Here is a 25,061-nt window from a genome sequence, read left to right on the forward strand (position 1 = left end):
ATTTATTTTCTAATATTTATGTCTATTACTTTATTTACTTTTCTTTTTGAGATAGACTCTTCAGAACAAAATTGAATATTATGGTGATAGCCGTCATCAATTTCTCTGAATTTAATGGAAATTTCCCAACATTTAATCATTTACCATAATGTTCACTCTATTTGGAGATAAATTCTCTTTGTTGCCTCTAAATAATTTCCTTCAATATTTGTAGGGGACCAGAAGATATCTACTTTGTTTGGTAGTGATTGCTGAATTTTGTCCAAGGCCATTTTGTTATTTATTGGTATAATCTTATGTTTTCTCACCTTAAATTTATTGATGTATTGATTTGTTTTTATTAGTTCCTTGATATAAATTTATTGATGCACTGATTTGTTTTTATTTAAAATTGAATTTTAAACAATTCTGGTCATATACTGTGATTTTTGTCATACTGCTGAAGTACATTTGGTAATATCTTACTTAGAATTTTTCCATCTATAATCATATGTGAGGCAGTATTATAGTTTCCTTTTTCTTTGATAAGATTTTAGAATTCAAATTAACTGTTCTTTAAAAATTAGAAAAAACTTGTCTCTAAAATATGCTGAATTTTGTTTTCTATTTTTTGGCCATGTCAATTGGCATGCGGGATCTTAGTTCCCTGACCAGGGATCGAACCTGCACTCCCTGCAGTGGAATGCAGCATCTTAATCACTGGACTGCCAGGGAAGTCCCTGTTGAATTTTTATCTATTGACTATGTATTTGATATCCTTGCTATAAATTCACTTAGTTCTAGAAGGGTTTATTTTTTTTTTATAAATTAGAGTTTTCTATAAACACAATCAAGACACATATCAATATAAAGATAATTCCTTTTTCATTTTCATTTCCTTTTATGTCCTTCAATTGCCTTATTGCACAGGCAAGGACAGTGTTGAAGAAGCACTCAGAATGGACCTTGTTTCTGACCTTAGGGAAAAAGCATTCAGTATTTTATCATAAAGTGTTATGTTAGCTGTTCATTTCCATAGATATCCTTATCCGATTGTGAAAGATTTTTTCATTACTAACTTACTGAGAGCTTTATCGTGAACAGTGTTGAATTTTGTCAAATACATAAAAAGCACCTACTGACATGATCTTTTGGTTTCCCTCCATCTTTAATGTGGTGAATTGCTTTGATTAATTTTAGAATGTCATACCAGCCTTGTGTTCCTAGCTTATGCCCCATTTTGTCATGATGTATTATCCTTTATATATATATATATTGCTGAATTCCATTTTCTGATTGTTTTTTGGAGATTTCTGTGTGTATGATTATTATTGATATTGATCTGTAATTTTTTTTTCTTATGATCTCTTTTTCAGGTTTTATTATCAGTTAAGTTGATGTCATAGAGTGAGATGGAAAGTGTTCTTTATATTCTGAAAGCAATATTGTAAGATTCATATTATTTCTTTCTTAAATTCTGGGTCAAACTGCCATTGAAACCATCTGAGCCTGGAGTTTTCTTTGTGGAAAAGATTTATAGTTTCAACGACAATATATGCCCCAAAATTGAATTTTTATATTATACCAAACTAGTGAAAATGAATTGTAAAAGAGAAAAGTTCCATTTTTAGAGAACATAAAATACATAGCAATAAGTTTAACAAAATGCATGCAGGACTACTGCTTAAAAATTATACAGTTTTGCTGAGAGAAGCTAGAGAATACCTAAATAAATGCAAAGATATGCCATAATCATGGGTGAGAAGACCCAAAAATGTATGAAAGGCAATTCTCCTGAAATTTACCTGTACATTCAATGGAAGGTAATCAAAATCCCAACAGGCATTTTTGTAGAAGGTGCTACGTTGATTGTAAAACATATATGGAGGGCTTCCCTGGTGGCGCAGTGGTTGAGAGTCCGCCTGCTGATGCAGGGGACACGGGTTCATGTCCCGGTCCGGGAAGATCCCACATGCCGCGGAGCGGCTGGGCCCGTGAGCCATGGCCGCTGAGCCTGCGCATCCGGAGGCTGTGCTCCGCGACGGGAGAGGCCACAACAGTGAGAGGCCTAAGTACCGAAAAAAAAAAAAATTCATAGTAGTTCATAATCCATAGAGACAGAAAGCAGAGTGGTGGTTGCCAGGGGCTGGGAGGAAGGAGGATTGGGAAGGGATGCTTAATCGGTGCCAGGTTTCCATTTGGAGTGATGAGTAAGTTCTAGAACTAGATAGTGGTGATGCTTGCACCACATTATAAATGTACTTAATGCCACAGAGTTGTACACTTTACAGTGGTTAAGCTGGCAACTGGTAAAATTGTATGTAATGTGTATTTTACCACTTTTTTTTTTTTTAATATGCTCACAAAGGACACAGAGAAAGGGTAAATGGATGAAGAAAGGCAAGTGTAGGGCAATAAGGAGGGAAGGGGACGGGGGCAACCTGAAAAGGTCAGGCTGGTGATCGCTACTCAGCTCGATCGATTGTCACCATGGGAGAATGTGGGTCAGATTTCAGAATTTCTCAAGTTAAGACAGAAATAGGGATTTCATGTGAAAACAACCCATCTGGATATGTGGCAAGTAAGTGAGGCTTTTAAAAACAGAATGTGGGCCTGCAGGTCCCCAGTTTACAACTTTGGCAGCAGGTGACCTTTTGGGTTCAGCCAGCTCTAGGAATGTGGTATACAGGGACAGGGACCAGGCACAGGGAGGTGTCCTACACGGTGACACACTCTGCGAGGGATGCAAGTCAGCTCTCTGACTGGAAAAGGAAACCAGCCGTGCATACACTGGAGTGCAGAGCCCCTATGCAGAGCCCCTATCTCTGAGGTTGGGATTAGGCACCAGCATACATTGGCTCCTCCCACTTCTGCAGTGGGCAGAATTTAGTTTCCCTCCCAGCTGATGGTGGGCATGGCCTCATGGCTAGCTTTGGCCAAGGGAGGAATGTTAGCAGACACCTAGGTGCACAAAGGTTTAAACACTCTAGTGATGTTAAACACTCTAGCTCTTGAGGAAATTATGCCCCCTTCAGCCTGAGCTGCAGAGTAAACACATACAGAATAAACCTGAATCCAACCAACAGCTCAGGGCCAAGCCCAGCTAACATGGGGGCTGGTGCAGAGTCACCCACTGAAGCCCGCTCTAGATCAGACACACTGCAGCTGACCTCAGTCCAGTGATCAGGAAGCTAAGTGTTTGGTGAAGCCGCTGAAGTTTGTGGGTAGATTATTAAACAGGGTTGAGTCAATATCTGATACCACCGTCAGGAACCAAGTGGGTTTGGTAAATCCAAACCCCAATTCCTCGTTGTTAAACTTTGTGCCATTAGATAGCCTAATCTTTAAGCTATCTTTACACTCTTAAAAATTATTGAGGACCCCAATGCACTTTTATTTATGTGAGTTCTGTCTGTCAATATTTACTATATTAGAAATTAAAACTGATAAATATTTAAAATACAAGAACAGTACTCAACATTAGCCATGAAAGAAATACAAATCAAAACCACAGTGAGGGGACTTCCCTGGTGGTTCAGTGGTTAAGACTCTGAACTTCCACTGCAGGGGGCACAGGTTCCATCCCTGGTCAGGGAACTAAGATCCCATGTGCTGCGCAGTGCAGCCAAAAAAACCCCACCAAAACCAAAACCAAACAAACAAAACCCACAGTGGGATACCACTTCACACCTACTAGGATGGCTATAATCAAACAGACAGAAAGTAATTATTGGCAAAGATGTGGAGAAATCAGAATCCTCATACACCACTAGCGGGAATGTAAAATGATACAGCCACTTCGGAAAATAGTGGAGAAGTTCTTCAAAAGGTTAAACATAGAGTTAACAATTCCTCTCAAGGAATTCCCAACAATTCCTCTCAGAAGTATATATTTTTTTTTCAAGAGAAATGAAAACATATGGCCACATAAAAACTTGTACACAAATGATCATAGCAGCATTATTCATAATAGCTCAGGGGTAGAAGCAATCCAGATTCCCCTCAACTGATGAATAGATAAATATAACGTGGTCTGTCCATACAATGGAATATTATCTGGCAATAAAAAAGGATGAAGTATTGATACAGACTACAATGTGGATGAACCTTGAAAATATGCTAAGTGAAAGAAGTCAGTCAAAAAAGACCACATATTGAATGATTCCATTTTATGTGAAATGTTCAGAATAAGCAAATCTATAGAGAAGAAAGTAGATTAGTAACTGCCAGGGGCTAGGGGTCGGGGGAACAGGAAGTAACTGCTAATGAGTGTGGGGTTTCTTTGGGGGGAGGTGAAAAGTTTCTAAAATTGATTGTGCTGATAGTTGCATACCTCTGAGGACATACTAATAACCACTGGATGGTATACTTTTTTCTTTTGGATAGTGTACTTTAAATAGGCAAATTGTATGGTATGTGAGTTATATCTCAATAAAGCTGTTATTGAAAATAATACACACACCAAAAAAAAAAAAAAACTATGCACACATTCCATTAGCTGGCAGAGTAATGACACCACCATACATGTAACCTCTGGAAAACTCCACTAAGTCCTCATGGGAGAGTGTAAGTCCTCGTGGGAGAGTGAAAGTGAAAGGGGGAAAAATATAAGGTCCAGGAATTAGTGCCAAACAGGGAACAACTCTAATGGGCTATCTATACTCCAGAGCCCCTTGTGGGGTCAACCAAGGTCAATGTTGTACCTGCATCACAGTTCAAATTCTCCATCCACGCAACCCTCGGGCCTCCCTCTCCCTTCCACACGTGTCTTGCACTTCAAACTGCATTTCAGTGTCAAACTGCAACAGGATTTATCGGCATATGGATGGACTATGAAGCCTAGAAGTTGCGTTTAACATATAGACAAGCCCTAGTGTATTTCAGGCCTGTATTTCAGTACAGACTCATATCTGTACTGTGAGTCTGACATCCTGACCTGAAAGACAAGAGAAGAATAAAAAATAGCTGCTAGAAGCACTATTTACAATAGCCAAGACATGGAAGAAAACTAAATGTCCATCGACAGATGAATGGATAAAGATGTGGTACATATATACAATGGAATATTATTCAGCTGTAAAAAAGAATGAAATAATTGCATTTGCAGCAACATGAATGGACCTAGAGATTGTCATACTAAGTAAAGTAAGTCAGACAGAGAAAGACAAATATCATATGATATCACTTATATGTGGAATCTAAAAAATGATACAAATGAACTTATTTACAAAACAGAAATAGACTCACTGACATAGAAAACAAACTTATGGTTACCAAAGGAGAAAGGTGGGGTGGGTAAATTAGGAATTTGGGATTAAAAGATACACATTACTATATATAAAACAGATAAACAATAAGGACCTGTATAGCTCAGGGAACTACATTCAATACCTTGTAATAGCCTATAATGGAAAAGAATCTGAAAAAGAATATATATATATATTTTTTTCCTGTACTTTGCTTTACACCTGAAACATTGTAAATCAACTACACTTCAATAAATTTTTTTTTTTAACTTTAAAAAAGTGTATGGAATTCCCTAGCAGTCCAGTGGTTAGGACTCCATGCTCTCACTGCTGAGGGTCTGGGTTCAATCCTTGGTCGCAGAACCAAGATCCCACAAGCCACACGCCGTGGGCAAAAGAAATTTTTTTTTAATAATAAGAAGTGTAAAAAAAAATAGCTGCTATAAGCATTTCCTAGAGGCCACAAAGGGAAAGAGCCAAAGATGCCCAACCTCATTAGAATTCAGTATTCAGAAAGATTCTAATTAAAACCATAATAGCATACCGTTTCATATCCAGCCGGCTGTCAAAACTTTAAAAGACTCTCAATATGAGGTTTTAACCCACAGAATAAAACAGATATCCATGAGTCCATGTTGATCTAAGTAAATAAATAAGTAACGGGGAGAAGGAACAGCTGTTTCTTTCAATAGAATTCCAACTAATAGACGTAGAGGAGAAAGGGACATGAAAAATCACTATTAGGCAAATGCCCCAGTAACAACTGTCGCAGACCAGATCCACCAACAGATGCTAAAATTAGCAGGTGCAAGTTTGAGGAGAATCAAGACTTGTATGGTCATGAAGTATCTCCCCCAAGATACTTATTAATTGCAAAGGGAAAGACAGTAACTTTACAGTGGAGAAGTGCAGCAGACGGTGCCTTAACCTAGTGACCAAGGTCAACATCGCCCATAACAAGACATACTGACATGTCTGATATGATGCACTGAGAAAGACACAGCATCATCTGTGTGATGTTCCTGGCAAAAATGTATAACTTCATTTCAACCATGAAAAACATCAGACAAACCCAAATTTAGGGACATTTAATAAAAGAGCTGATAAATACTCCTTAAAAGTGTCAAGGTCATGAAAGACAAGGAAATGCAGAGGGACATGACCAAGCCAGCCTGGTCTTCCAGATGTGGAATTGAGCCGCCTTGGGAGGGAATTCCCCCAGCTCCATTCAAGCCTTCTGATGAGTGAGGCCCTGGCAGTGAGGATGAGCCAGGGCTTCGAGCCAGGAACATTCAGATAAGCCTCCCTCCAAAACCTGACTCACAGAAAGTGTGTGTGAGGTGACAAGTGTTTATTGCTTTGAGCAGCTTTTTTAGAGAAAATAATTGCTGTTGTGAACAGTGGTCACCAGATGGCGCCCGGATTCCAAGGATGGAAACAAAAATGACTGTCAACATTATAAGGTCATTGCCCCTGAGTTCATTTGTAAATGTATCACAAGCCTAATAAAAATGTCATTGGGGTTTTTTCCTAGAGCTAGACAACTTGATTATAAGGTTCATTTGAAAGTAAAACAGGCAAATATGGGGGGAAAAACTGAAAAGAAGGAGGAGGAGAAAACAGATATTAAAAACCATATAGGGCTTCCCTGGTGGCGCAGTGGTTGAGTCCGCCTGCCGGTGCAGGGGACGTGGGTTCGTGCCCCGGTCGAGGAGGATCCCACATGCCGCGGAGCGGCTGGGCCCGTGAGCCATGGCCGCTGAGCCTGTGCGTCCGGAGCCTGTGCTCCGCAGCGGGAGAGGTCACGGCAGTGAGAGGCCCGCATACCGAAAAAAAAAAAAAAAAAAACCGTAGAAAACAATGTGTTATTGGTGCATCAATAAGTAAACAGATCAATCGAGAAATAGAAACAATTGCTTACGGAAATTAATATGATCATATAATACTTTTTAATTTAGGAAGGAACTTTAGGGAAGTTTTTAATTTAGTGGTATTAGAGCAACTAGATAAACAAAAAGAAAAGTTTGAGTCTGTTCCTCACACTGGATACCAGATTAAATTCGAAGTATATCAAAGAACTAAGTGGAAAAATACAACCTCATAAATAATAAAACACTGGTGAGTCTCCTAATGACCTGAGAATGTGGGAACAGGGTAAATTTGCCAAACTGGTCATCAAAATCCAGAAGCAATGGGGCTTCCCTGGTGGTGCAGTGGTTGAGGGTCCGCCTGCCAATGCAGGCGACACGGGTTCGTGCCCCGGTCCGGGAAGATCCCACATGCCGCGGAGCGGCTGGGCCCGTGAGCCATGGCCGCTGAGCCTGGGCGTCCGGAGCCTGTGCTCCGCAACGGGAGACGCCATGGCAGTGAGAGGCCCGCGTACTGCCAAAAAAAAAAAAAAAAAAAAAAAAAAAAAAAAATCCAGAAGCAATGAAAGAGAATTTTGTCAAATGACCAAGCAAAAATGAAAACCTTTTGCAGGTTCAAAACATAAACCCACCAGGTGCAAACTAAAAACTACAGATGACAAAATGAAGGAAAAAAATTTACAACTTATATCACAGAGGGTTAGTATCCCTAAAATATAAAGAGCATCTAAAAATTGAGGCAAAAAAGACCAAGAAACCTATCGAAAGTGGGCAAGATACATGAAGAAGTTCACATAAAAAGAAATGCCAATGTCCTCTACATATGCAAAAATATGCTCAGCCCCACTCATAATTTTTTTTTTCCCACTCATAATTTTTAAAAACCACAAATTCAAACCACACGGAGATTCTTTTTCTCACTTATCAGATTAGCAAAACTCCAAGCGTTTGACAACACTCTGTTGGCAATGCCATGGGGACACAGGGGTTCTCACACCTTGCTAGTGGAACGCAAAAAAGTAAAGCCTCCGTGGAGGAGAATTTGGCAATATCTAGCGATTTACCCTTTGTCCCCACAATCCCACGGATTCTAACGCAAAGACGCACACCAAGACCCTATGGCCATCTGCTGATGGGATGCCTGCACCTGAGTATCTCTATTGGAACCTGATCAAATCCCAAAGCAAATCAATCATCTCCACCACCATCACCCCATCCCTCTTCCTACATTGCCTGTATTGTGTGAACGGGCACCACAGTCCATCTGCGACCCAGGCCAGGAAAGTGGGAGCTGTCCTAGACTCCTCCCTCTGCTCAAATAGTAATCAAGACCTTTTAAATATCTTCTGTGTGTCCCTCTTCTCCACCCCACTCCCACTATACTCTAGTTTGGACAGTCTTCATCTTTAACTTGTATTACTGCAGCAGGCTCTGGATCAGTCAGTCAGGGTCCACTAAGGAGAGAGAAACCACACCAGGTACTCTAACAGAGGGAATTTAACATACGGACTATAATACAAGGAACTGCCAACTTGGTATAAAGTTGTTATCTAGATAACTGAAAGGGTAAAAAAAAGAATTCTAAGGCAGCTTAGCTGTTCTTAAACCTTAGCCAAATCACCTGGAGGACTTGTTAAAAGGCAGACCGTTGAGGACAGCTACCAGAGTCTCTGATGGGTCTGGGATGGGGCTTGGAGTTTTACAGTTCTCACAAGTTCCCAGCTGATACTGATGCTGCTGGTCTGGGGACCACACTCTGAGAACTACAGCTCTAAGATAGGAGAGAAGTAGCAACTGCAGGAAGCAGGGACCACACCTAGAGCTGGGGGAACACAGATGCAAAAGAAGGGGCACTAGCCAGCTGGCGCTGCTGTTTCTGATGAGACTGGTTTTGCCAGAGTTAGAAAACTACAAATTGGATTCAGCAGCTGCTACAGGAAGACAGTACTGCTGCTGCTGCTGCCACTGCCACCACCATCAGAGTGAAGTGTTGCTGGGTAACACTCACAAGAACAGCAGGCAAGTCAGTCCCTTCTGCATAAGGTGACCAAGCACCCTGGGAAGAGTTTCCCAGGAAGCAGAACTTTCAGTGCTAAAACTGGAGAAGTCCTGGGAAAACCAGGATGAGTTAATCACCCCACTTCTGCAACCTCCTAGTAAACCCCATTGCCAGGGTCTAAAACAGAACCACCTGGTAAAGCAGAAATGTGGTTTCCCAGCTCAGCATCACAAAGCAAAACATAGGAGGGTGGGTTGGGAGCTCAGAGACAATAACTTCATAATCGACGCTGACTACACGTGGTCTTCCCGGTCCTCTGCAATCCATCCTCAGGGGCGCCGTCAAGAGAAACTTTATAAATAGGTATAACCGATCACTTCAGACTCTTGCCGAAGTTTTTTCAATAGCTGCCTGTGATATTGTGATTCATATTAAGAAACATGCGTTTGGTTTTTGTCCCCTTTCCTGACACAGAGTCCCTAAAACCCTTGGATTTCTTAAGCGATAAGAGCGATAAAAGTGAAAAGAGTGTCTTATTCTTCACAAGCCCCTTTCAACCACACCCGAGTTTATGGTAATGCAGTGGCTGTCGCCAACTTTCACTGTGTCCAACACTTCGCCCTGTGCATCTCTTCCATTCAACCATTCCAGAGGTGCATCCTTTTTACAGGTAAGTAAACTGTTTTCCTGAGTTCTGTGAGCTGTTCTAGCACATGATCGAACCCGAGGAGGGGGTGATGGGAACCCCCGATTTGTAGCCAAGTGGGACAGAGGTTGCAGGTAACCTGAAGACCCACTGCTTGCAATAGGTATCTGAGTTGGGGGTTAGGCTTGCGGGACTGAGCCCTTAACCTGGGTGGGATCTCAAGCTAACTCCAGGTAGGTGGTGTCAGAATTGAATTGAATTCTAAGACATGCAGTTGGTGTCCCCAGAGAATTGGAGAATTTCTTGGTGTGGGAAAAACCTCCACAGGTTTGGTGACTGGTACTAAGAGCTGAGTGGTGACTAGAGGAGGAAACAGCGTTTTTCCTTTTCACTGCCTGCCAGCCAATCAGGGTGAAATTCCAACTTTATTTTTAAATTTAATTATTTACTTATTTATTATTTTTGGCTGCATTGGGTCTCCGTTGCTGTGCGCGGGCTTTCTCTAGTTGTGGAGAGCGGGGGCTACTCTTCATTGCCGTGCACAGGCTTCTCTTGTTGCGGAGCACGGGCTCTAGGTGCCGGCTTCAGTTGTTGTGGCACGCAGGCTTCATTAGTTGTGGCATGAAGGCTCTAGAGCACAGGCTCAGTAGTTGTGGGGCATGGGCTTAGCTGCTCTGCAGCATGTGGGATCTTCCCAGACCAGGGCTCAAACCCGTGTCCCCTGCATTGGCAGGTGGACTCTTAACCACTGCGCTACCAGGGAAGTCCCCCAACTTTTTAATGTAGCATAAAAGGCTCTTCAAGGTTATCTTCAGCGCAGTCTCATCTCCTTTCCTGAACTTTATGTTCCAGAAATACAGAAATTTTTGAGTTTCCTAAAGCAAATCGTGTTCTCAAGTCGCTATGCTTTGAATATACTATTGCCTCATCTGTCGAAAATCACATAAATTCCTTTTTCAGAGGAAAACAGAAGATCAGAATATGTGCTTCCCCTTTAAGAATGGAAGTTAGTTTTCAATCCATAAAATGGATTTGAAGGCCAAAGACAATCTCAAAGCAAATGAGTTTTTTGAATTCCACAGTAGTTACTGTTCTCAAGTTTTTAACACCCAAGGAGAAAAAAGATAAGAACACTTCCAGTGTTAATGAAACTTGTTAGTTTTTTTGTCCTGTTAAAGATATTTATACTTGAATTTTTTTTAAGGCTTCAAATATTTTTAGATGAAATCCGTAAGTGAAAAGCAATGGTTGCTTTAAAAATTAGAGACGGTTTATAAAGCTGTAAAAATTAGAGTCGGTTATAAAGTCGTATAAAGATGATAAAAAAAGATTCAGTAATAATTTACAAAGCTTGTTCTTAAATTCAAAGTCTATTAAGATCCTTATGTGGTTATGTGGTTAAGAGCGAGATTTTGCTTTTTTTCTGTTTCTACTGCAATACTTTTTTTTTTAATTAAGTGATTTATGACCAGTCTTGTTTGGTTTTTCTCCAGCATAAATTCCCCCGTGAAAAAGGACTTCCAAGGCAAACACTGAGCTGTTTATAGGACCCCACTGGATTCAATATCTTCCTCCAGTGAGTTGGATTATAACTATTTGCATGACCATCCTTCCCCTACACTGATCCTCCTTTTAGCCAGTAACTGTGGGTTTTGGTCTTCAGACTCCACACTGGTAGCACAATATCTTTCGTAGGGTGGACACCTGTGAGTGAATGTAACAGCACTTTTGATGAAACCGAGTTCCCATGCAGCCCAATGCAGATGATCGTTATTTAACCCTGGGCAAGCTTGACTTGGGCAATGGTTGCCTGACTCTCCGGTAACTGGCGGACAGAAGGCGGAGTGCAGGGGGCAGGAGTGAGCGCTCTGGAGTCAGACTGCTCTGCTTGGCAGTTGCCCGTTCCGTGCACTTGGGCAAGTGATTGAACTGCCCAGGGCCTGCCTGCCTTTCCTATAGAATAGTGGTGGTAATGATGGTTCCCACCTCCTCCTCCGTCGCAGTGAGGATTAAATGAGGTGATGCATGTTAGGTCCAGAGCACAGTGCTTGACACTTTTGAGTGTAAATATTCACTGTTGGAGTTATTTTCTTTGAAACGCGGTCAGTGGTACTCACTTCATAGTGTTTTGTTTTAAGGACTAAATGGAGTGACGTGGTCAGTGACTGACAGTGATCTGACATATAGCAGGCACTCCTGCTTGTCTCCTTACTTATTCTGGGGCAGTTCTGTCTCCCCAGAATGCACCCAGCTGAGTGGCTAGCTCTGCTACTTCTTGTGTATCACCCAGGGGGAGAAAAAGTTCTTCTCCAAAAGAAGGAACACTGGTTTACACCAGAACTAATGGAGTGGAGTTGAAGGGCAGCATTGAAGACTGGTGAGAGATGAGGTAGGTGTTAGTTTGCTGGGGCTGCTATAACAGAATAGCATAGACTGGGTGGCTTAACAACAGAAATTTATTTTCTCACAGTTCTGGAGGTTGGAAGTCCAGTATCAAGGTGCCAGAAGGGTTGGTTTCTCTTGAGGCCTCTCTACTTGGCTTGCAGACAGCCACCTTCTCACTGTGTCCTCACGTGGCCTTTTCTCTTTGTGCACATGCCTTTCATGTCTCTTCCTCTTCCAATAAGGACACCAGTCCTATTGGATTAGGGCCCCAGCCTTATAACCTCATTTAACCTTAATTACCTCCCTAAAAACCCTATCTCCAAACTCAGCCACACTTGGGGGTCAGGGCTTCAATGTACAGATTTGAGGGGGGAGGGCATTATTCAGTCCAGAACAATGTGATAAGGCAGGAGATGAGTAGGGACCAGAACCAGATCACAAAGGGCTGGCTTGGGGGCTTTCTTCTTCACCCACCCACCCCTGGTCTCCTGGGAATTGGCTCCATGGAGGGTCTCTTTCTGTCCTTTACCTTCCAGACAGGACTAAGCACAGCTCAACGGTGCATTTTTCAAGGTTGCCTGGGATTAGGGAGTTCCCTGATGGCCTAGTGGTTAGGATTCCGGGCTTCCAATGCCATGGCCTGGGTTCAGTCCCTGGTCAGGGAACTGAGATCCTGTAAAGTGCATGGCACAGCCAAAAAATAAATTAAAAAGGGTTGCCTGGGTAAGAGCGGACCCAGTGGAAATCACTAGAGGGAAGTTGCCTGGAGAGCAAGCACACCCAGGAGGGATTATGCAAATTAGATGTACAGGATTCCCCCCTCCCCCCACTCCCCCCCCCCCACAGTTAGGCTTCCTTTTTTTTTTTGGCTGTGTTGGGTCTTCGTTGCTGCACGTGGGCTTTCTCTAGTTTCATCGAGAGGGGGTTACTCTTTGTTGTGGTATGTGAGCTTCTCACTGCGGTGGCTTCTCTTGCTGCAGAGCACCGGCTCTGGGCACGCGGGCTTCAGTGGTTGCGGTGCATGGGCTCTAGGGCGAGCGGGCTTCGGTAGTTGTGGCTCGCAGGCTCAGTAGTTGTGGCTCGCAGGCTCTAGAGAGCAGGCTCGGTAGTTGTGGCACACGGGCTTAGTTGCTCCACGGCATGTGGGATCTTCCCGGGCCAGGGCTCAAACCCATGTCCCCTGCACTGGCAGGCGGATTCCTAACCACTGTGCCACCAGGGAAGTACCAGGCTTCCTTCTTTGAGTCAGTGGCCCAGGGCTTTTGAAAAAGAGCCTAAACCTGAACAGAGCAGTCCATTAATTCCTGCATTCCACAAATCTGAGTGCCCACTGATCCAGGGACTGTTCTAGGCCCTGGGGCTCTCGCAGAGTTTAGGTTCTAGGCCTGCACCGTCCAGTATAATATTATCAATATTAAGCACTTGGAATGTGGCTAGTCTGAATTGAGATGTCCTGAAGTATAAACTACACACCAGATTTCAAAGACAATATAAAATATCTCATTGATAATTTTTCTATTAAATGCATGCTAAAATCATATGTCCAATACATTGTATTAAATACAATATGTATTATTAAAGTTAATTCCATCTATTTCTTTTTAACGTATTTTTTTTAAACAGGATTCCTGGAAATTTGACATGATATATGTGACTCACATTTGTGGCTCACATTCTATTTCTCTTGGACTGTGCTATTCTAGAAGCTCCACCTGGAGACTCTGATCAAGCTTCTAATGGACATAATCAGAGGGGACCTTAACTTGGACCACCATTCTTAAGGATTAGGCAATTTGGAGCAAATGCCTCTAGCTGATGATAGCTGTTTTAAAGTAAGCTGTGAGGATGGGGGAAAAAAATGGGAAAAGGGGGGAAAGAAATGAGATCAGCAACAGCTGGAGAGACCAGAGAGGGACAAAGAGTGCTCTGAGGCCTGAGAGCACATTTCCAACTTGCCCTCTGTAGTAGGCAGAAAAATGACCCTCCAAAGATGTCCATGTCCTAATGCCTGGAACCTGTCCATATGTTACCTTACATGGCAAAAGGGAGACGCTGCAAATATGATTAAGCTAAGGATTTTGAGATGGGGAGAGGATTCCAGATTATCCAGGTAGACCCAATGTAATCACAAGCGTCCTTATAAGTGAAAGAGGGAGGCAGGAGAGTCAGAGAAGATGTGAGGATGGAAGCAGAGCTCCAGCAGAGCTCGGAGTGATGTCACGCTGCCTCTGAAGATGAAGGAAGGGGCCACGAGCCAAGGAGTGCAGGTGGTCTCTAGAAGCTGGAAAAGGCAAGGAAATGGGTTCTCCCCTCAAGCCTCCATAAGGAATGCAGCCCTATGACACTTTGATTTTAGCCCAGTGAGAGGGATTTTACACTTCTAACCTCCAGAATTGTAAGACAGTAAATTCGTGTTCTTGTAAGCCACTAAGTTTTTGGTAATTTGTTACAGGAGCTATAGGAAACGAATCCACTCACTTGCCTGCTGGATCTTTCTTTCTTTTTCCTTTCTTTCTTTCTTTTCTTTCTTTCTTCTCTTTCTTTCTTTCTTTCTTTCTGTCTGTCTGTCTTTTTCCTTTCTTTCTTCCTTCCTTCCTTCCTTCCTTCCTTCCTTCCTTCCTTCCTCCCTCCCTCCCTCCCTCCCTCCCTCCCTTCCTTCCTTCCTTTCTTTCTTTTTCTCTCCCTCTCTTTTTTTTTCCTGGATATTTCTTTTGAGTCACACTCCTCACTAGCTGAGAGAGCCACTGCCTTCTAAGGCGTAGTGGGGAAAGCCCTGGCTGGGTCTTCAGTATACCCTGTGGGTCTCTGGACAAATCTCTTTTCCTCTGTTGAGGAGCAAGGAGATTGGGAAAACTGTGTGGAGTTCTAGTGGAGAGGACTGGCATATTTGTCTGCACTGGGTATCAGCATAGACGCCTTTCTAAAATTAGGACAGAAGAAGTCCCAGAGAATTGGCTAGTTGTTCAACACGCTGAGTCCTTTAAATGAGATAAATCATCTCATTTAATTCTGAGAAGAGCCCTATGACTTAGATATCTATGAGTATCCCATTTTAAAGCTAAGGAAACCAAGGTCAGAGAGGTTAGGTAACTTGCCCACAATGACTAAGACAGAAAACTATGAGCCAAGAGTCAAACCTAGGTTTACAGACTGCTGAGAACCACCCTTCTTACTGATGGGAGAGACCATGACGAACAGGATGGATCCATAAGTTTTATTCATTCATTCATTCATCTCACAGGTAGCTGGGCCCCTGTGCTTAGAATTCAGGGTACAGTGATAAACAACTCAGGCCGGACTCTTACAGCATGGAAGTCACATTCTATCAGAAGGACACCAACAACTCAGAAGTGAGCTGATTGTGATGAGAATGATGAGGAACATTAAGAGAGTAAAGTGAGAGGGAGTAGATGGGACTAGGAGGCTACCTTCTGAAGCAATATGTGGTTCTGAACTTGAGAGCCCACTGCCCTCCAAGGGGTGTCATGACCAAATTCATCATGTTTCCTCTCTTTTGTTTCCCTTGGTAATCCCCCCAAACACAAGCTCATCTCGTCATCTCAGGTTCTCTCATCTCCATCATTCTCTGTGTTGTCTTTTGCTCTACCGGCTCCTGCCTCACTCCATCCTTCCCAAACTCTTCCACTGCAACCCCTGTAAACCTTTCCCTCAATGTTCCCTCCAACTCTTATCTTAACTAAAACAGGACCATTCTCCAAAGATAATCCCACAATCCTAACTGAAGGCTCTTCATCCCCCCCGCTTGCCAAACACCTCAAGGTCTGGAGGAGGAGAGAAGTAATCAGGATATGCTGAGGAAACAAATGAACCCAAGTCCCAGTGACTCACATAAAGGTAGAGACTCACTCTTGTGCCATGTCCAACATGGGTGGGCTGGGCTCTGCTCCACTTCTTCCTTCGTTAACCTGGGCTGATGGGGCAGCCTCTGAAACACTGCCACTCTCCTGGCAGAGGGAAAAGAGACATGGACAGCCGTGAGCTGGCTCCTGAAGCTTCAGCTTGGAAGAGATGTACATCACGGTGTTCACATTTCATTGGCTAAAGCGAGTCATATGGCCAAGCTTGATATCAAGTGGGTATATTTCAGGAGAGACAGCAAACACTGTGGACAGTAATACACCCTGCCATTCCTTGGCGTCCCAAAGCTGTGTCCAGATATTATTATTCCTTCTCCATACTCTTAAAATAAAAGATCCTTCTTCCCCTTAACAGACCTCCTAGAGTAACAGCTAGACCTCTTCTCTCCTCTCTCTTCTCTCCTGGCTCTTCTGTCTCCCTAGAAATCTGAGAGTCACACTTACCTCCACCTGCTCCCTCACTCCACATCAGATCCTTTACCATGTGCCAGAGATTCAAAATCTGTCACTTCTCTCGGTCCCCACAGAAGCTACCCTCCTCCAAGCCATCACCATCTCTCTCCTGTACTACTACAACAGCAACCTTCCAAATCTTGCTCTACAATCCATTCATGATCTAGTAGTCACTTCCCTGCTTAATCCTTCTGTGGGCCCTTCCAGGGCCCCCACTGGGACCCCACGGACAGACCAGGGCCCTCAGCGGGACTCCACAGACAGACCAGGGCCTCACCAGGACCCCATGGACAGACAAGGGCCCCACCAGGACTCCACGGTCAGATCAGGTCCCCCACTGGAACCCCACACAGAGACCAGACCACTGTCCTTCAGGGACAGTCTAAAATCCTTACCCTTTCCCATTCCCAGATCCCTCTTCCCAGCAGGCTTCTGCTTGCTGCCTCAGCCTGGGCCACCATCCCCATCACTCCACAGTCCCGCCACGTGGGGCTTCCTCAGTGTCATGAACTGATACTTTAATTACTTCAGGGCTTTCACAACCCAGTTCTCTTGAATCTGAAACTCTCTCCCTTCCCACCCCTCCTCATCTTTCAGGTCTCAGCTTCCTCACTGAGGCCTTCAGGTCTAGTTGGTTCTTTCTGTGCCTGTGCTCCCGCAGCACCCCTACTGCCCCTTCTGAAACACTCACTCTTTTTTTTTTAATGATATTGTAGATGTATTTAATGTTTTTTTCTTCAATTTTTTCTTATTGCAGTATAGTTGACTTACAATATGGGCCAATAACTGCTGTACAGCAAAGTGACTCATTTATACACTTATATACATTCTTTTTTATATTCTTTTCCATTATGGTTTATCACAGGATAGTGAATCGAGTTCCCTGTGCTATACAGTAGGACCTTGTTGTTTAACCATTCTAAAGGTAATAGTGTGCACCTGCCAACCCCAAACTCCCAGTCCCTCCCTCTCCCTCCCCCCATCCCCCTTGGCAACCACAAGTCTGTTCTCTATGTCTATGAGTCTGCTTCTGTTCTGGATCAATAGATAGGTTCATTTGTGCCACATTTTAGATTCCACATAGAAGTGATATCATATGGTATTTGTCTTTCTCTTTCTGACATACTTCACTTAGTATGATGATCTCTAGTTGCGCTGCATCCAGGTTGCTGCAAATGCCATTATTCCATTCTTTTTTATGGCTGAGTAATATTCCACTGTGTATATGTACCACATCTTCTTTATCCATTCATCTGTTGATGGACATTACATTTATGTCAGAGAATGTTTTGCCTATGCTCTCTTCTGGGAGTTTTATGGTGTCATGTCTTATGTTTAAGTCTTTAAACCATTTTGTGAAACATGCACTCTTGTGAGAGCTTGCTCGCCCAGATTTGGAGCTGTGTGAAGGCAGAGACTGCCTGCTCAGCTGCTATATGCCCAATACATTGATTGTGCTCAGGAAATATTTTTCCAGTGAGAGAATGAATTTGTCATACATGAAGTCTGGGGGAGGGAATTAATAAAGGTGAATAGATGCAATTATTTATGATTGAATGAGCCCCCCGAGTTAATCAAGAGAGGCAAAAGAGGGCTGGGATGCTTGCGCCACCTCTGCATCACTTAGTCCTAAACTCACTGGACATCATTCCCTTCCTGCATTTCCCCCTGTGTTTCTAGACATCATAAAATGCCTTCCTCACCCACACCTATTCAGAGAATCTGGTTTCGGGCCTGAGAGAGTGCTTCTGCCCCCCTTCCCCCTCCCTAACTCCTGCTGTCCTCACCTCTCCCTCAGTCCTCCTCAGCACATCCCACAGGTCCTCTACACCAAGTCAGCTGGAAAGGCTGGAGCATCACCAAGATGTTGCCTGGCCTCAGATTCATTCCTGAGCAGAAGGACCCTGAAAAAAGAAACATGATACATGAGTGAGACACATCCTAGGCCTGGGCTTGTTGAGTCTGTCTGCCAAACCAGGCTGTGCAATGGGTGTGATGGGAACAGCTTTGGAAAGGCCCCAGTGTCAAATCATAGTTCCTCCTTCTGTGCTACTAAGATGGTGTCTGAAATTATAGCATCGGAGACAGTATTAGTCTGCTGGGGCTGCCATAACAAAGTACCACAGGTTGGGTGGCTTAAACAACAACAGAAATTTATTTCTCACAGTTCTGGAGACTAGATGCCCAAGATCAAGGTGTGGGCAGATTTGGCTTCTTCTGAGGTCTCTCTCCTTGGCTTGCAGATGACTGCCTTCTTTCCCCTGTGCACACACATCCCTGGTGTCTCTTTGGTTTTTTTTTTGTTTTATTTCGTTAAATATTTTATTTATTTATTTGGCTGCGCCTGATCTTAGTTGGGGCACGTGGGATCTTTTAGTTGCTGCATGCAGAATCTTTAGTTGCGGCATTTAGGGTCTTTAGTTGTGGCATGCAAACCCTTAGTTGCAACATATGGGATCTAGCTCCCTGACCAGGGATCGAACCCAGGCCCCCTGCATTGGAAGCACAGAGTCTTAGCCACTGGACCACCAGGGAACTCCCTCTGGTGTCTCTTTGTGTGTTCAATTTTCTTCTTCTTATGAGGACACCAGTCACGATTACATTAGGACCCACCCTAATGGCCTCGTTTCCACTTAACCTCTTTTTTTTTCAGTGTTTTAAGATTTTTAAATTGAATTTGAAATGAAATACAATTATTCATTCAACAAATTGGAAAATATTAAAACAACTGACATTATCTAGAGTGGGGAAAGAAAGTTTTATACACTGCTGACGTGACAGTAAATCATCACAACCTTTTAGGAAAGGCATTTCCTGTTAAAAGTTTTTAAAAAGGGGGCATAAAGCTGTGACAGAAGTGTTATCTTGAGGAATCCATACTACAGGAACGAAGGGATTAGTAGCTAAGGATATGCTTCAGTAGCTAAAGATATGTTGTATATAACAGCACTAGAAGGCAATCACAACAAAACCAATCTGAATTGGAGACCATCTGAACGTCTGTTAACAGGGAAATGACTGACTAAATTATGGTATTTCCAATTCTATGGCTCATTCATTCACTCACCATATATATTTTTCGAGGCAGGCATTGTTTTACCGTATGCCAGGCATTGTTCTAGATACTGGGGGTAAGGAAGTGAATAATATAGATTTGACCTCTTTATCATGAAGCTTAGTGTCTATGTGTGTGTGTGTGTGTGCACGTGTGTGTGTGTGTGTGTGTGTGTGTGTGTGTGTGTAGCAAGGGAGAGACAAAAATGATAAATGATAATAATAACAACAGCAACCATAAAACAAGTCAGTTAACCTTTAGAATAATTGCCTGTTTCTAGAGGCAGGTACCTTGGGTTTTTCACTCAAAAAATTACATCCAGATTTTTACTCTGCTTTGAAATCTTTGCGTCCTGATTAGTTGCTCCTGGTGTGTCCTCTCATTGTATTTTGGAAATTAATTTTTTTAATTTTTTTTTAACATCTTTATTGGGGTATAATTGCTTTACAATGGTGTGTCAGTTTCTGCTTTATAACAAAGTGAATCAGTTATACATATGTTCCCATATCTCTTCCCTCTTGCTGTATTTTGGAAATTTTTAATAGCACTTATCCTACTTTATTTTTATGCTTTTTAAGTGAAACTTCAGACTTTGTCTGGATTTCCCTAGTTTTTCCACCAATGTTCTTTTTCCTTTCCGGGATCCCAAGCAGGATGCCACATTGCATCTATTTTTATTTTTCCTAGCTTTATTGACATATAATTGACATATAACAATTGTGTAAGTTTAAGGTATATGATGGAACGATTCGATACATGCATACAGTACGAAATGATTACCACAATTAGGTTCGTTAGCACCTCTATCACCTCACACAATTACCATTTTTTTGTTGTCCACTTAACCTCTTTAGAGGCCCTAGCTCCAAATACGGTCATTTTGAGGTACTGAGGATGAGGCCTTCAACATATGAGTTTGGGGGTGGGGTGGGGGGAAACACAATTCAGCCCGTAAGACACATTCCTTAGTTTTAGGATATTAACAGTTCTTCAGTGTTCTCTGAATAAGAGAACTATCAGATTAATGAGTAATTGAATTTGCTGTCCATGAAAGCTAGGGACAGGATATAATTAATTTAAAAATGAATAGGTACAGTTAATTGTATGTAAACTAGCTCTCTGATTCAATGAGAGCAGGTGAGGCCTGGGGGCCCAGACACTTCCTCTTGGTTGGGCCATTCTTGAAGGAGAGACAGTGTGCCTTAAGTATATCCTTGCAGACCAAAACCAAGAAACATGGATCCGGAGAAGTAAAGAGAGCTCTAGACTCAGCACTTTTCCTGGGGTTAACTGCATGAAGCCTGGGTGTTAATGAACCATGTTCACACGAGAGAAGTCCTGGGACTTAAGCAGAGTGAGAGGAAAGATCAGAGACCTATATAAACAATTCTAGAACCTGAGGGCAAACCTTCAGTTGGTACTTTTTTAAAAAGCTCTCCATCTGAAAAAGATGGTGGGAATATATGTTTGTCTCCGCCTTTATGATGAGTAAATCAAGAGAAAAAGATTTCCCCTGAGAGTTCCTAACAGTAAGTCCATATTCCTGTGGGTTTAAAGCCTAAATTTGTACTATCTGTGTAACCTGAAAGACCTCCAGACAAAATTTTAGAGTGGTCCCAAGTTGGCTATTCCCATAGGCACACGGCATAAGCAAACACTAACTCTATCCAGGGAAATGCGTTTTAAACCCAGGCTTTAAAGAATTTCCACAGATAAAATCCCAAGGAACGTGAGTTCCACAAACCACACAAGCAGAAGCAATAAACCTCAGAACCATACTCAGAGTTGGTATAAATATTGAAATTATAAGGTACTGAATATAAAATAAATAAATGTTTAAAGAGATTGAAGATGGCGTTTAAAAAATACTGAAGGAAAAACAGAGTATCAAGATTGGCAAGGAAGATTTGAACAAGAAAAACTAGAAATTACATATATGAAAAATTTAAAACCCAGTGGACATATTAAATAGATTATATCACAGCTGAAAGGAGAAGAAACTAGAACACATATGTACTTGAAGAAATTATACAGGGACTTCCCTGGTGGCACAGTGGTTAAGAATCCGCCTGCCAATGCAGGGACATGGGTTCAAGCCCTGGTCCGGGAAGATCTCACATGCCGTGGAGCAACTAAGCCCATGCGCCATAAATACTGAGCCCGCGTGCCACAGGTACTGAAGCCCACGCACCTAGAGCCCATGCTCCGCAACAAGAACAGCCACCGCAATGAGAAGCCCGCGCACCACAACGAAGGGTAGCCCCTGCTTGCCACAACTAGAGAAAGCCCTCATGCAGCAACGAAGACCCAATGCAGCCAAAAATTAATTAATTAATTAACTTAAAAAAAGAAAGAAATTACACAGAGCACAGCCCAGGGAGAAAAAAGACGGACATTATAAACAATGGGTTAAGAAATATGGGACAGAGTGGGAAGGTCCAACGTACATCTAATTCATGGTTTTAAATATTTATTTATTTATTTGGTTGCGCTGGGTCTTAGTTGCGGCTCGCCAGCTCCTAAGTTGCAGCTCGCTGGCTCCTTAGTTGTGGCATGCGAACTCTTAGTTGCGGCACGCATGTGGGATCTAGTTCCCTGACCAGGGATCGAATCCAGGCCCCCGCATTGGGAGCACAGAGTCTTAACAACGGTGCCACCAGGGAAGTCCCTAATTCATGGTTTAAGAACAAAAAAGATAATAGAAGGGAGAGAGGCATATATGAAGAGATCATATCTGGGAATTTTTCAGAATTGATGAAAGATTCTTCCTCAAATTCAGGAAACCCAATGAATCCCAGGCAGAACATATTTTAAAACATCCATGCTAGATATATAGTAAACTTTAGCACACTAAAGAGAAAATCATTAGACAAAGCCAAAGCATTACTTTTTATTTTTCAACAGCAATAATGGAAGCCAGAAGATAGTGGAATGAGACCCTCAAAGTGCCAAAATAAAATAACTGTCACACTAGAATTGTTTGTCCAGCAGAATCTTTCAAGAACAAAAATAAAATTATTGTTTAGACAAACCAAAAACTAGGAATTGATTCCCAGGACACCCTTTTCAAAAGAACTTCTAAGAGATATACTTCAGGAAGAATAAAACTAATCCTAGAATGAAGGTCTGAAATACAAGAAGGAATGATAAGAAAAGGAAAAATAAACAAAAAAAAGGTAAACATATCAAAACTCTATTAAAAGTACAGTAACAATGTCAAATTTAGGTGTTTAAAAAAGAACTAACATCTTGAAAAACTTATAAATGGAGAGGATTTTGTTGAATACACATGAAGATATTTTTAGAGTAAACACTAAAAGAACAGCAAGTAAGTGTAAAACTTGCAACTAGCATAGAGGGGAAAATGGAAATGTTGGGAGGAGACTCAGTCCAAATGAATGCCATAAGGAAAATAACAGAAGAAAGCAAAACAGGAATGGATAATATGACTGGAGGAATTCTGTATCTCCCCTGTTTGGAGAGCAGATGAGAGCATCTTTGTTCAAGATTAGGTGAAACATGATGTTTTATGGTTCTTAAATGGAAGTTCAAATATGTGTAGAAAGATATGTATGGATGCTGAGTGGTCAAAAGGGTGGGTGAACTGTGTTGGTGACTAGTCCATTGTTTCTTAACCCAAACCCACCCTTTTGCACTCTGCTTTGCGGCTCTGAGGCCGCCAGCTCCCTACTTGGTTCTTTTCAGAGGAAGCACAAGAAAGAAAGACAAAAGGCTGGAAGGAGAAAGTACGTACTTCTTCCTGTTTTGCTTCCCTTTCCTGTTAGCATCACCCCAGCAGTGGTTCTTCCCCCTGATGGCAGCAGCTGACTCCTGTCTTTTCCATACTCTCAGTCTCATTTTTCTCTCTCTGACATACAAAGACCAGCTGTCCCCTTGTCAGAGGCCTGGGTTCCAGCTCTACTGGAGTATTCCTTCAAACTTCTAGATTCTAATAACCCTACCATGATTTTAATAACTCTATTATGTTTACATAATAGTAAACAACTAGAAACCTATTCCCTTTGTTGCCCCAGTCCTAGGGGGTGAAAGCGAATTTCTGCATCTATTATCTCTGATTAATACAATATCCCCACTTTGTCATCTCAACATCTATTTCACTAACTCAACCAATTCCTTTTATTAAATTCTCTCTGCTAACGTAACTGGTTCACTTTCTGTTTTTAGTACTCTGTCTCCTGTAGCCATATGACTAATTTTTGGCCAGTGGGATATAAGCAGAAGTAAGGTGGGCAACTTCTGTGTCATGTCCTTAAAATGAAGCTAATTGTTCCATACGTCTTCATTCTGTCTTCTCACAGAGGGGAACACAGATTTGGTGACCCTAAGATGGCTTCAACCGTATGAGTCAGGATGATGCTCAAAGCAGGGCAATAAGAAAGGTGGGACCTGATGACCTCTTGGGGCGAGGCCACCTACCTACTCTGGGATGTTTTGTGAAATAAATAAATGTCTTCTGAGGCACTGCATTCTGGACTCTCTTCATTATACCATAGTTATCCGTATCAGTGTAGATGACTCTAAAAAACAAAAATACAGAAGCCTGGAAACTTAAATAATATAATATGAATAACTATTGAGTTAAAAAATAAAACATAAAAGAAATAAATCCTTATAACTGAATGGCAACAAAAGCACTACCAAAGCAATGATTCAACGGTAATCTATTGCTTTGAATATTTCTTATCAAAAGATTGAAAACAAATGAAGGAAGCCTCATTTTAGGAACTTAAATATGAAACAACAGAGAAAAATCCAAAAAAAAAAACAAGAAGAAAAAAATTTAAAGGCAGAAATTGACAAAGTAGAAAAATAGAGAAGATCAACAAAAACCGAAACTTGGCAACTTGAAATTCTAATAAGATAGAAATGCTTCAGGCAAGACTGATAGAAAAAAAGAAACATACAAATAAAAAACAAAATGCATAACTAAAAAGGGGGGAAACTATAGATATAGATATTCTTAAATGATAAAGTAAATTTTTGAACTACATAAACCAATACACTTGAAAACTGACAAAATGGACAAATTTCCACAAGAATAGAAAATGCCAATACTGAAACAAGAAACAGTAAACTTTGAAAAGATCAACAACAATTAAAGAACCTGAAATTTTAGTTAAAAGAAGTCCCAGAAGGTTTAACAGGGGAATTCTACCAAGCTTTCAAGGAACAAGTAATACCTGCTGTATACAAATTATTACAGGGAGAAGAAGAGAAATTCATTTTACAAAGCTGGTATATCCTTGATTCCTAAAGTGAATAGGAACAATTTAGGAAAAGAATATTAGAGGCCCATTTTACTTTCTAAGTATAAATACAATTCCTAAATAAAATATTAGATAAGCAAATACAATAATGTATGAAAAATAAAACATAATTGAGTAGGTTTTAATAAACATCAGAAAGTTAACAATGTAATGCACTACATTATGGAATAAAGGAGGAAAGTCATATGGTCACCTCCATGGATTGAAAAAAACATTTAATAAACTTCAACATCTATTTATGATAAAAGCTCTCAGAAAACTAGG

General features: G+C 41.8%; 1 long non-coding RNA gene across 2 annotated transcripts in view; it reads right to left on the minus strand.

Annotated features, from left to right (window-relative positions):
• The window catches only part of LOC307179491, a 42,787-nt gene that overhangs the window by 9,873 nt on the left and 7,853 nt on the right, over positions 1-25,061 (minus strand). For both annotated transcript variants that reach the window (XR_013825395.1, XR_013825396.1), the window contains exons 2-3: positions 18,242-18,358; positions 15,991-16,088 (exon numbers count right to left, since the gene is read on the minus strand). This is a non-coding gene — a long non-coding RNA (uncharacterized lncRNA). The remainder of the gene's footprint in view (positions 1-15,990; positions 16,089-18,241; positions 18,359-25,061) is intronic.

The sequence above is a fragment of the Stenella coeruleoalba genome (genome assembly GCF_951394435.1).
Source record: "Stenella coeruleoalba genome assembly, chromosome: 20".
NCBI lineage: Eukaryota > Metazoa > Chordata > Mammalia > Artiodactyla > Delphinidae > Stenella > Stenella coeruleoalba.